This window comes from Chelmon rostratus, chromosome 2 (assembly GCF_017976325.1).
Source record: "Chelmon rostratus isolate fCheRos1 chromosome 2, fCheRos1.pri, whole genome shotgun sequence".
Classification (NCBI taxonomy): domain Eukaryota; kingdom Metazoa; phylum Chordata; class Actinopteri; order Chaetodontiformes; family Chaetodontidae; genus Chelmon; species Chelmon rostratus.
The window spans coordinates 29,407,018-29,419,873 of NC_055659.1; the positions used below are offsets into that span (position 1 = coordinate 29,407,018).

Genomic DNA, 12,856 nt, shown 5'->3' on the forward strand with positions numbered 1-12,856 from the left:
GTGTGCCATGCTGCCAAACAGTCCTTTTCCACTTCACAACACATAACATGTAGCCATCATCGCTGGTTCTGCCTGTTTCCACTGTTCTCCGCCCGCTTTCAGGACGAGTCTGAGGAACTATGTTTGGACACTGCACTGGAGGTGACAGTAAATGCAACTTCCAGCTCCTTTCAGGGTTTGCTGGCAGAACTGTTGCTCGTGACTAGTCGAGCAGCTGTGTTCTCACATCACATCAATGGAAACGACAACACAAACATCCGTAAGCACCATTTTTACTACGGCGTCCATCAGCCAGGAGAATACTTTTAGAGATAGTTTTGTTTGACCAAAAAAAATGGTTGGTCAAACAAAACAGTCCAGGCTGTCATCAGAGGAGGCCATGCAGAGGAGCTGGAGTCAGTGGAAAACACATTTTGGAGCATTCAGCACAAATGTGGATGCAAAACACAGATGAAACACGATAGTAGAAAAGTAAAGGATCACAAGATGCACAGAGGAGGAAACTTAAGTTTCAAGTTCAAAACACCACTTTGGGTCATTAACTCTACCAGTGTAAATATAAAAGCAAATCAGCATCAGCTCCTCTCCTACCATTGCTGTCCATCCCATAGTACACTCGCTCGCCTACTTAATTAGCTACAGTTCATGATAACGTGCATTTGTCATTAAAGGGGCTCATCCCATCTCTATTTGCATATCAAAGAAAAATCTAAAAAAAAAAGTATTTAGCATCAAGCAAACTCCTCTAAGTTTGTGGAATTGTCTTGAAGGAGGTATATCAACTGTCAGTTGTTAACAGAGCTCCAATAGCGGTGCCCTCAGCATTACTTACAGCTTTTTACTTTACTCCTCCACTCCACTCAAACCCAGTCCACTCCTAAATTAGAAATAATGCAGGGCTGTGGAGGATAGGACTGAAAATCAGGGGGTTAGAAACAAACCTCAAATACTCTAATGCTGTTAGATATCTTGAGTCCGTGACCAGTGCAATAGAGAAATTTTGTGCTGAAATGTTGAAAATGACCTTTTTGCTAAGTGATCTGTGTTACCAACACTCAACAACGCCTTAGGAACCGGTTACAACCTGTTGCATTCACATCAGATTTTTGCCCATTTTTGATTCTTGTATGACTGTTGTCAAGACAACATTAACCACGGAAGACGTTTGGCCCTTTTTGTTAAAAGAGAAAGGCATCTTTCTCTGCTCATCCAATCATTCTGGCTGAACAACAGCAAGCCCTAAACCGCTAAAAATTATAACACAAGCCCTTTATCTGATCTTCTGTCTGCACTGACCTGGGTCTAAAATTAGGGTCCATCAGGATCAGAACTAGATTAGGCGATGCTTTAAGGCAGTAGAGAGGATTAATGCTTGCTTAAGACTAGAGGAATTCATGACCTAAAGTGGAGGACCTCATAAGTACAGAAGAACAATGGTGTGTATGCCTTTGTATTTCAGTACTCCCCCCACCCTCACCCACCCCCGGTGGAGGTCTTGCCTTCTCATTGCATGTGCAGTGACAAAGCCCTTCTCATCCATGTCACCCTATCTCACTATCCAGGCCTCTTTCTCTGAGGCCCTTCTACAGACGGCTGCTTCAGCTCCACAGACAGATGAGAAATGATACGGGAGAACAGGTATGCATGAATGCAGGCGCGAGGGGACACTGAGAAAATGAGACCTGCAGAAAGTGTCAAGTGTTGAGTCAGGAGCGCTGAATAGTGGACAGGAAGGATGGGATGAAACTGCTCGCGTTTTGCAAGAGAAAGTGATGTATGGATGTTGTGGAGGGATCGGAGTGAGCATGTGTGCAGGATATGAGAAGAGATCAGATCACGCCTCCTGGTAGAAGAGCGTGGTGACGTGAGAGGAGCCACACCACTTAGCTACAAGACATTTTCATTTCTCAAACTCGTCAGTAATATCAGTGCTTCATGCTGTCTTAACACAAACAGCAACACACTTAAATTATGTCCTTTTAGCAGCTTGAGTTTCAGTACGTAACTCTAAACAGAGTTATTCATTCCAACTCATGTTCAGTTAAATGTTTAACATACTAATCTCGTGTGTCAGTGATATTACAGAGTGAAAGGGTTATTTTATAGTTCTCAGTCGGTGCCCCTCACGCTCAGGAGGCAGACTATGCTCGGTTAAACCATCACATCACGTGTACTCCTGCATCAACAGTGACCTTAGGCAAACACACCAGCTTCATTCATGATGGAGACACACACACACACACACACACAAACTGATGAGTTAATAATTCACACTCTTACAGAGCACTTCACTTGCTGCTTCAAAGGGATTTCAACACTTGAATCTATTTTACAATCCACAGCACTGCATGTATCTGGGTCTCCATTTACATATCTGCATAATGAACAGGCTACCCTGTCTAATTAAATCCTCAGAGAATCCTGAGGAGCATTATCACTACTCTTGTTATCAAAGAAAATCCTACGCCACCAAAAAAGAAAAAGAAAAACGAGGGCTTTGCTGATTCACGTAACGGACACCCTCAGAGAGACGGGCCTTCATCCCGTCCAGCTCCGGGCTTAGAGTTGAAATGTTCACCGTAGGCAATATGCAGAGATATGAATGAGTCCAAATGCAACTATCAGTAACTGTAGAGGGCAGCCAGTCAGGTCTGTGTCTCCAGGCCCAGCATAGCAGCGCGCCTCACACGGGCCTACCCAGTAGCAAAAAAAACAGGAAACCATCACATATTCATGCTGCTGTGACTTCAGGGGATTTCTTTAATCAGCCTGAAACTCGACACCGATATGCAAAATAACAAAATCACACCCCCCAACCCCCTCTGAGGTGGCTTTTTGCTTTCATCTCAATGTTTCCATGTACAAACATACATAATTACTGCATGAATATGTCATGGAACTCCACTACAGCACAGAACAAATGTACAGCACACAACAAAGATTTAATGATGCATTAAATCATGTTCCTCACTGCACTGACACTGTGAGACGTGCATACCATACTGCCCTCGGTGAGGCTATATTTAATATCTGCTATCTTGAGGTGCTACAGTGTGGTGGTGGTATCTAGTAGGAGGGGCACCTCATATCAGATTCCGTGCCCGTCATTTATCCCTTTGCTCAGGGTTTGCACTACCAGCATATTGTCCCTAATCTCGGTGCATCTGTTGGCTCACAAAGCCCCATTAAACAGCCAGACCACTCTGATAAGGTTACTGACTTAATGCTCAGTGACATAATTAAATTGAGTATTTAATCTGGCCATGGGAGTGGAGGAGCCCTTGACCCCCGCCGGGCGAGCCAAGCGTTCGCATGTTGAGTCTCGGCTGCCCTTCCAAACAACTTGTACTTTGATCCCCTCTGAGATGGTTGCGCTCTCCTACGGGAAGACAAAAGCTGGTTGCAGAGACCGTTCACGCCATAGATTTCCTGTTAGCTGACTTCCCCTGTCGGTCTCTGGTCCGTACGAATCCATTAAGAAAATGGAATGAATTGAGATGCTGTGATTCTAGGGTGTAAAGGCGTGACCTTGTATTTGCAGCGGTAATAAATGTGTGCTGGTGAGGGCAGGGTAAAACAGCTCACGTGAAGTGAAGAATGAAAAACAAAGAGTTTGACAGACATACTTTAACACCTCGACACTCTTGGTTGGTTGCTGTGGAAAGCAGGCATGCTTGTCAGATTCCCTGACAATATCGCAAAAATTATCAAATGAAGGCCCCCCAATTCTGAAATCAGAAAGATGTGTCCGAAGAGAGAACGAGACACTGCTTGATGATTCAACAAGAATCATGGGGGGGGGGGGGGGGGGGGGGGGTGGATTTTCTCTTCATAATACAGTCAGGAGTAAGTTCATCACAGTGGAGAAGGTTTAAGATGCCAGTATGCCTCATCAGCACTGCTTGTCGGGTGCTGGTCGGATAGCTTTAGAAACCCCACCATGCCACACACACACACACCTTTCCGACATCAGAATTGGGGGGGCTGGGTCCCACTTTTTTAGTAATTTTCCAAACCCCTCATTCTGACATTCACACTCATTTCACTCTGTGATTGGTTAGCTGTGCAGAGGTGAGAAAGGGGTTGGACGTTCTCCCTTAAGCTCTCTTTTTTCATTTACAGCTATTTGTCACTTTTCACAACCAAGTGCAACACTATCGATGTCTTCCAGCAGAAACTAAGTTATCCCAGTATTTAAACAATACATCCAGTGTCTCTGCTCTCCACAGGATGGAGGGCTTCACACCGTACCTTCCAGTGTGGCTGTTCAGAACAACCACGAACAATGTGATTTCTGACAGGCTCGGACAACATGTCTTACAAACTAATTCAATTAGAGCGTAACCCGACCCTTACTATTCTCTGTACCACATCTGACTTGGCACCCTGCAGTGACAGCACCGTCCTGACTGTGCAATGCAGATACTTCATCAACGTCCAGGCTGATGAGCCTGTGCCGTCAGCAGCCACTCGCAGTTTATCAAACCCTCAGTCCATCCTTGACGTCTCCCCACCTGTTCATTACCGGAATTAAAGCAGAACTGTCAGGACGGATGCTCAGCATGACAAATCACAGCAGTGTTCCCTTATTCTCCACACAACATTTGCCCCCACACCCTCACTTTGGCTGCCGACACTGGCTGAGTTAAGTCTGTGTTAAAGGCATTTGTTTGGTTGGAAACAGGGTAATGAAGGGTTCTGACACCACATGCTCCCTGTAGCCCCTCCAGCTGCCAGACACAGAAAACAAGAGCAGTCAACACCCAACCCCCCTTCACCTTTTGACCTTTGGCACCTTGACTGTGACACAATTTGTGAGGTGAATCTTGTTTATTGGAGAGGTGCTTTGCCACCTCTGCTGTTACAAATCCTGTCTGTAAATGCTAGCATCTATAAAGCTGCTCACTTATTAGTTAAGTGAAAATAATTCCATACAAGAAATCCATTTAGTTCAATATTGAGAAATCAAAAACTGCGTTGGCATCTTTATATGTCTTCGACTCAAGTTTGACCATTGGTACAACATAGCAGAAGAATCCAGTCAACTGGCCCTGAAGCCTGTAGCATTTCAAGGAAAATGCTAAGTGATAATGAAAAGTGAAGAAGCCTTCACTTATCATTATCACTTAGCATTTTCCTTGAAATGCCAGTAAGTTCTCTCCTGCAGGTTTTACAAGCTAAAACAATGGAAGCAACTAATATAAATCTTCATTTATCTGGCATGCTTTCAAAATGTATTTTTTTTTCCATCTGAGGTCACTGCAGGTCAAGCCTTGAAAAGGTCAAATGTGCACACCATAATGATGGCATTTATACACAGGGCCAAAGGTCGTTTCACTAGTTCAGACAGCTCTGGGTCCTGGTGTCTGACTTTATCCAGGTACAAGTACAAGAACGTGCTGGCTACTAGTTCTGCTAAGAAACAGCCATTCACTTCAGGGACAATGAAAACATGTGCTCCCCTCAGGTCTCAGAGACCCCACTAACACATCCTTTCTAATTACATACGCTCATATCCTGACATGAACCAAAACTTTGACTGGGGGGAGCAATACAAAGCATTACTTTAACTTGTCACACTTGACCAGTTTCCAGTAGCTACAGCCTAACTTTATTTTACAACTTGAAAACAAGGGGTAAGTTAATTTGATTCAGTCCAACACAAAATTTATAATGCTCCAAATTACTTCCTGCTTTAATGCAGCTACACTGGCTTTGTGCTGCACTCAGGAATAACTAAATATAAAAATATACTTGTAGGGATTTAAGATAAATAAAATAAAAAATACATTAAATTATGTGTTTTATCACAGGAAACAAAAAGCAAATGAGAAAAAAAATCTGAAAATTAGTTTTCAATTAAAAGAGCAGACAATCCTGCAGGACAGCTAGCAGGCACAACGTCTGGGCACATCCTAGCTTCCCCAGTGCTCCCAGCAATCCCAAATAAATGAGCAATCATCATCATCATCATTATCATCATCATCGGGAGGGGATATTCCATCTCTTTTCCGGGCTTATGCTAAGCCATCAATTCTGTTATGAGGCAGTAGGAGCAGATGGCCATGGTTTAAGAAGCCACTAAACTGTGAAAGGAGACCATGGCCCATGGGACAAAAACACAGGGGTCACACACTCTCACTGGCAGCCCCCCTCTGATGGACTGTCAGCCAAACACTTGTAACCAAGCCGACATTTAAAGAAGAATTAACATGAAGACCTGCATCTGAGCTTTGACGTTAACCAGTATGATCCACAGCACTGATCTCTCCTGGTGACTTCTGACTGCTTGTTGTAACACACACCGCCTTTGTGCATTTTATGCAAATACATGAATGACGGTGGCATTTGTGTCAGGGACATCATTAAGTAATGAATTAATGGAAGAATAATCATCTTGATTTTGAACATTGCTCAATGAAAAAAGTGATGCGCTTATTTGACGCATCGTCTTCGCCATCAACTGATTTTCTGAGTCACGTTGTGCTGTAAAATGCACATGTTTGATCCCTGAACAGAATATCAATGACCTCATCCTGTTATGGGATGGACTTGGACAGACACGTACTCTACGGAACAAAGCGCAGGTCGCTCTTTGGCGTTATTGGCTCGTCTGAGTCGGCGCACACACACACACCACACACAAACAACCACATCCTTTGGTTAAAAAACACATTTTTAGACCTGACTGACAGGTTAATAACACAAGCCTCGTTCGCCTGCATAGTAAATGCTGGTGGGTGTCAAAGCTGTGGCTACTTTGATGTAAAAATCCGACAGTTTTTGGCCCAGAGCAAATGTAAAAAAGTTGCAGTGAAAACACCTCCCGGCGGCACGGAGCGGTGGAGCGGTGGCCGCGCGGCACGGAGCGGTGGCCCCGCGGCGAGCCGACGGTGGCTGCTCCCTCAGCTGCTGTGTGGCGCCTCGGGGCGGCTTTCTGAGCCCGTGCCGGTGCAGGACAGTTCGGCACTGCTTCGCGTTTTAATCGCCATTAAATTGCGTTCACGCTTCTACAACATAACGAACATTTGTGATAGCTCAGCGGCTCGCGGCGCCGGCGCCCATTATCGGACAAGACAGCTAGCACAAGTGAAACTCTCTGTTCGCCGGTTTTTGCGCTTTCGTGGCTAACTTGGCGTCAGCTAACGTGGCTAAAATTAATTATTAACCAAAAGCACGAATGACAAAGTGGGCGAGGGTTAAACTGTGCGTGCAAAGATGTCCAATGTGAAAAGTTATTCCGACTTCGTGGAAAGTGCCGTTCACAGCACAGAAACGCGGTCATTTAGAGGGAAACGCGTGGAAAAACACACGCAGTTGTGATTTTAACTGAGATTAATGAGAAGGAGAGCAGACAGTGTGGAGCAGAGGCGGACTACACAGCCCAGAGTAACACTCACCTGGCCCTGAACGCAACTCTTCAGTCACTGCTCCAAACGCCTCAGAACAACTTTCCTCTAGCTTCATTCAGCGGATCCAGCCTGTCGACCGGTGCTCGTCCACGCACACACCGATAACGCTGCTTCTCCAGGTTACCAGAACACAAATTCCACTGTCGTTCAGTCCAGACTTGCTAATTCCCTCTCAGGCATCCAACTTTCACCAGTTTACACACCAAACGCCTCAGTTACACAGAATCAGTCAGTACAGTGACTCCACGCAGTAAAAGTACTGCTCGGTGTTGTTTCTGTGCTCTGCTGGGCTTCACTCCCCCCACATGGATCCGGCCGGTGAGCAGCAGTGGGACTGACTTGATGCTGCTCAGCCCCCAGCTCTCCGCGGGAGCAGAAAGGGGTTTGGCAAAGGGGATATCATGCTGCCTTCAAATGCTCCTCGTTTTTTCCACAGCCAGGCTACACCGTACAGCACGCGCACAGAATTCATATGCTTTGAGAAAAATTAGTCTAATTTGTGGTACTCAGTTTTGGTTGTAATTAGATTTAAATGAAGAGATCTAGATCTACTTTCCAGAGCAGATCATTGAAACAGTGGTGCATTCAACACCCTGGTGCAATGTGCAGTTATTGACTGAGCAAATAAACGTGAAATAGAAAAGTGACAGCCATCTTTAAATATAAACCTATTATGAACCTAATGATGATTGTTTAAAAACTACAGTATTCATATATAAACCACCGTTCTGTTGGGTTTTTACAATGGATGTATTGGTTCTCAATCAAGATGTACCCACTAAACCAGAACAAGCATATTTCAAGGACCATTGTGGAACTTTGCAGAACTTTCTCACATTGAACGCACCCCTGTTGTTGATTATGAACTATAATTACTATTCTGTTCCTGCAAAAAGAGAGTAGGCAATATTAGCAGATCAAAATCTGAACTGTATTAAGAGAGTTGAGCTGTGTTTTAGCTCTCTCAGCCCTCATGTCGCTTAGGTAGACTTTATAAAGGATGGGTATACAGGGGCACTGACTGTTCAGGTTGGTAAACATAACGTTTACCTAAATCATATTTCGGCTTCTACTGTGGTGTTGCCAATGTGTGCTGCGATGTACCATTAGTCCGATATTTCCCCGAGACTTGAAGGCAGCATGTGCTGCCAGAGAAATGACTGGTGCACGGCAGACCCCTTCTGGCCACCTGGAGACATGCATCCCATACAGCTGTCATGGTTTGGTCACTTCACACAACTCCATTTCAGTTAACAGGCTTACAGCTTTCTTCTAAACCATCCGACAACAGTAACATTTATTCAAAGACATAAAGTTGATGACTGCTTTAAAGGATGAAAGCTATGATAAAGATGAATGACTTTAAGTTTGTCTGACATAGACATCTCTCACAAGGAGCCCTGGCATGCATGTCCCCACAAAAATAATTGCTTTTCAGCTTCTGATCTCTATATACTGTTAAGTCAGATAATACAAGGAAAAGAAAGAGATGAATGAATACATTGAAGTCCTTGCTTGGTTCAAACAAAAGTCTTCGGCTAGGATGAAACAACCATTCATTCAGCCTTGAGTTACTTTGACTGGAACTGAAGCTGTGAATATTCCCTGTGCTCAGTGATGTTGTTCAGGGTACAGTCCTCCATTTACAGAGGACATATCACACTCTGAGACATCACATGCATATCAATGGAGACCACACAGAGATCACAACACCCACTGCACGCACTGTCTCTCCTCTGTATCTGCATCCCCACTTGTGAAAAGAAACCTTTAATCTCCGCTCTCTTAATTCTCCTGTAATGAGGACTGAAGCCATATAAGCTACACTCACTTTAAAGATCACTCAGCCCCACCCACCACCCCAGTCCTTATAAACCAGCCCCCTCTGACAAGACAGGGCGACAACAGTGGGCTCTACGTTGCTCTTACAACACAGTATGATATCATAGTTATGACATCCATGTATACATACATATCAGAAAATATTGCACTCCAAGTATAACACAAATTTGTCCTTAATAATTAAACTCAAGGAAAAATATGAGAACACAGATATTTATACAAACCATATGTATCTTATGTTTATGAAGCAATCTTTTATAAGCTGTATATATCTAAACTTTATATATCACTAATGAAGAAGATACTGGCTCAGTATAGGTGAGGCTCTTTACTAAACTCTAATTTGCAATACAATACAATAGATTCTACTGAAGATACTTCTGGGATTTCATGGAGACTCTCACAATTTCACTGATGAAGAGATTTCTATTTGTAGGCAAACATGCAGACAGGTGAGAACTGAAAGGGGAAAAAAAGCAAAAATAAGATGTTTGTTCACAAACTGCTGATTTGTTTTTTCCATGAAGCTTTCAATGCAGTTTTGCAGCCATTTCAGTCATTCCATCAGCTGATAATATAATTCATCAACATCATGAAGGTGTGAGATGATTATTTGCCTCCACCACTGGAGCAGTCGTTGCCTGGATTTGTTGTGGGGAAGCAAACATATCGTAGCTCTGACAGAGAGAGCACCCAACTGAAATTTAGTGCGGGAGAATCGTACCTGTTTTTATTTCTTGTGTCCTGAGTCTTCTTCGGTGAGGTGTTGCTCCACCACGAGCCTCCAGCAAAGCTTTAGTGCTCCTTGGCACCAATTATCAACTGCAGGGATGAACATCATTCTTCCAAAAGGCATAAGATCTCTCATATGATGATGATGGCAGACTGCACTGTCTGACATGTCGCCCCAAAATCACCCACTGGTGTCTCGTTTGGTGAACTGATGGTTCACATCATCTTCATCATCATTCAGTGCCTCATGATATTGGTACAATATATTACAAGTACATGACAGTCTTTTATAATACCTGTTCTAAACACAGCACCTGCTGTTGGGTAGGTCTCTTGTGGGAAACATCATCGAACACAATGATTTCTTTTGCATTTCTAGTCTATTGTACACCAGCGAACTTAATACACAAGTGGAACAAAGACTACAAGACAATCATCAGAAACTCCCATTGTCAGAAAACCAAAGGTAAAAGAAGTGACCAGCAGCAGACACACTGTCTGACTGACCAGTGAGTGTGAGAGAAGGAATTATACCCATGTGCTAATGACACTATTAGCTTAATTGTTAAACTATTAATATAACAGGATGGAGACAGTTGAGAACATGTCAGATTTTTATCAGGAAGCTATATACAAAACACTGTATGTGGGTTATAGACTCTTTTGAAGTTGATATTACCGTCATATCCAGGAATTCTAACCCTCGCTCTGTGTGGCTGTTTGTGTGCATTTGTGTGTACGTTTCTCAGCACAGGCCTGTATTCATGGCAGGCGGACAGAGAAGTGAGTTTGAAAAGTGAAAAAGCAGAGTGTGAATGAGCAGGCCTGTCTGTCAGGAGCAACACACTGTATTCATGTTCCTGTGAGGAACACTGAGCCATTCATCCCCTGAGTTCCTGCACACACACACACACACAGCTCTTCTGCTCGTCACTCTGAGAACCAACTTGTCTTTAGAGAGGAGAGAGGCGCTGGATGGGCTGGCTGGGGTGGGGGATGGAGGGTGGGCGGCTGGTTGGTGGAGGATGGATAGCTGGGGGAGGTGTTGGTAGGAGAGGGTCAGAGGGCAACCTCCCCCCTCCCGGTATGTTCATTATCACAGACCCCAAACACAGGGACAGGCTCTCCAGTCTCAGCTCTAACGCGCTTTAACACATCACCGATGGGAATAAAAACAAACTCAGCTGTGCGTCAAACATCTTTCACAAGCTTTTCTCTCACTGTTCCTCCATCACTGAGGGTTGATGGAGGACATTTTGGGGAAAAATGTACAAGCAATGAGCTAGTATTTATATTTGAAGTTTGACATAATTATCCACAGCTGAAATTCTTATTTGATTTAGCCTGTCTCCCTTTACAGGGGGTGAATGACTGAAGGGTACTAAAAACACGGTATTATTACCATTATGAGATATGAGATATATTGTGAGATATTATTTTGCCAGAGCTGTTTTTGTCAGGGGTGTTTCTAGCAGCACCACTGAGGAAAAAAAAGTGCCTGCAACGCTCTGGAAGATATTACAAAGTTTAGTGCAGTTTATTATTTCTGCCAGGCGTAAGCCTGGAGGGGATCATGCATTTAGTTGAGTGTGTGTGTCCGTGTGTGTAACCTATTTGTCTGCAGCTGATCTTGCATTCTACTGGACCATGAGCCTAATATGTTTTTGTGTACATTTATGACTATACAGCGTCTGTTGTGGTAACATTGGTGTTGGCAATAGGTTTTGTTGGCATTTTCACTTTGAAACACCGTCTCTGGTGTTTTTGAACCTGCTGCATATTGTCTCTCCTTCATTCCACTGCACTCTCATGGCATGTCGACACACTGGACACACAGCCTGCCCTGCACTCCCTGTTCTCCACCCACAGGCCCCCGGACACACCTGGCAGAGATTAGCATTCTACTGATTGCAGTAGAATTTATTTAGCCATTCATTTAATTGTGTGTTTATTTGACACTTGCATAGGGTATATATCAGGATTCATGTGATGTCACTAACATTGAAATCACTGCTGTCTCCTGAGTAGCAAACACACTACTATTTTTCCATGATTTCATATGAAAAAAGGGATTGAAAGTGTCACTCAGAACAGTCGGCGATTTGACTGCTGATAAAATAATCCAAAAATTCCATGAGGGAAGGTGTATTGTTTCACAACAAAGAACAGGGAAAAGACTTTTAGTTGTGTCTTTTCTCTTAATGTTAAAGTACCTCTTAATATGCTGCATTTTCTCTCACGATGTCAGCAACACAATTTTGTGGAAAAAACAGTAAAAGTTCTGGAGAAAATTGCTGCATGTAAAAATTCCACAAGGATGTTAAGAAATCTTTTTTTTTAAATCCTGGATCAATATCTTAGACTTAATTAGAGTTATTTTCGAAATGTGATTTTAGTAAATCAACGAAAATCAAGTCTTGATCCACCCATTTGTTTGCTTGTTAGCAAGGTTACTCCAAAAGTGCAAATGAAGTCTTATTAGGTGGTGACCTGGTGCGATTAGAGCAGCTTGGAGCTCTACACTCTGAAGACAGTGAAGATGGCAGTAGATCTCAGCCCGCCAGCCCCCATCACCCTGCACATTTTCTGGATTCTTATCTCTGTACATTGCACATATTCATTTCACACATGTTTTGGTTTTGATTCATATAAAAATGTGTGTGGTAACCCACTTATCAAGGACAGGTTCACATTTTTTCTTAACAGTGTGAACACAAAGAATGTTTACAGCAAACCTGTTTCAGTGTTATTATGGACAGCTGACTCGACCCGACAGGGGTTAAAAACCTTCGTGATCCTTTAAAAACGGACACTATTTTTGTTGTCCAGTAGATGGCGAACGCGCACCGCCGTCGGTGGGTGCTCCGGAC

The 12,856-nt window shown here is 43.6% G+C and overlaps 1 protein-coding gene across 1 annotated transcript in view; it reads right to left on the reverse strand.

Moving 5' to 3' along the window:
• The window catches only part of plxnb1b (plexin b1b), a 91,775-nt gene extending 84,065 nt beyond the window's left edge, over positions 1 to 7,710 (reverse strand). The window contains exon 1 of the mRNA XM_041947850.1: positions 7,401 to 7,710. The gene's annotated coding sequence lies outside the window, so the exon portion shown is untranslated. The remainder of the gene's footprint in view (positions 1 to 7,400) is intronic.
• Between the last annotated feature and the right edge of the window lie 5,146 nt (positions 7,711 to 12,856).